Below are 917 nucleotides of genomic sequence, written 5' to 3' on the forward strand. Positions count from 1 at the left end.
CCATGACTTGTGCCTACTTCTCATGAGCACATGCTGTCTTATGGCCTATTTGCAAGAATGACTAGGAAATGCCTTTCTTTTCCTTTTAATCATAGAAAATTGCCAGTGCAACAAAATGGAATTTCTGCTAGTGATGAAGAAGAGGAGGATGAATGCAGTGATGTGCTCCAAATGGCTCACTCTGGCTTGTGAGAGCCAATGGTTAGATTTTCAGGTTTTTTCTTTTTATAGGGTGGCTGTTAAACACATTGGTAGCCTGAAATTTGTCACAATGGGAGCATTTACAGCACAAAAATTGACAAACATCAAAAAGTTTAGGCTTTCTTTTTTTTTTTTTTTCCTAGAGCCAGTTGTTAGACATATACCATACCACTGAATATTGGATAAGTAGCTAAAAGACCGTGCTACAGAAGGCTTTTCATCTTTCTTACTACACTTGTCATTTTCTCTGACCATAATGGTTGAGGCTTGTGAACACTTAGGCAGGTAATCTTTTGAAGTACTTGGTATATTAACAATCTCCCTCTTTTTGTTCTGTAAAGATGTTAGGCGTATCCATTTATATTGGGTTTTAGTATTTTCCCAGAGATTGTAAAAGTTGTTCTTTGGTATTAAGCTAGGGATGTCATGAAACAATCAAATTTCTGTCCCGGAACTTGAAAAAGTTTTATGTAAAAATACTCTGTTCTGGTAAGACTCATGCATGTGCAGAAACAGCCCCTGCGTTTTGTATTTGAGGCAATTGTCATATCAAGCTGTCGCTAAGACGGACCGGCTTTTCTAAGTTAAGGTATAACTTTCCTGAGACATAAAAAATTTCTTTAAAATAATTTCTTCTTCCAAAATGTATTCCTGGAAAAAGTGTACAGTGGAACATTTTCTTCTCCTGATTATAAGGAGGAATTGATAGTTTTTCA

The sequence above is a fragment of the Neophocaena asiaeorientalis genome, unplaced genomic scaffold (genome assembly GCF_003031525.2).
Source record: "Neophocaena asiaeorientalis asiaeorientalis breed wild unplaced genomic scaffold, Neophocaena_asiaeorientalis_V1.1 scaffold7, whole genome shotgun sequence".
Lineage (NCBI taxonomy): Eukaryota > Metazoa > Chordata > Mammalia > Artiodactyla > Phocoenidae > Neophocaena > Neophocaena asiaeorientalis.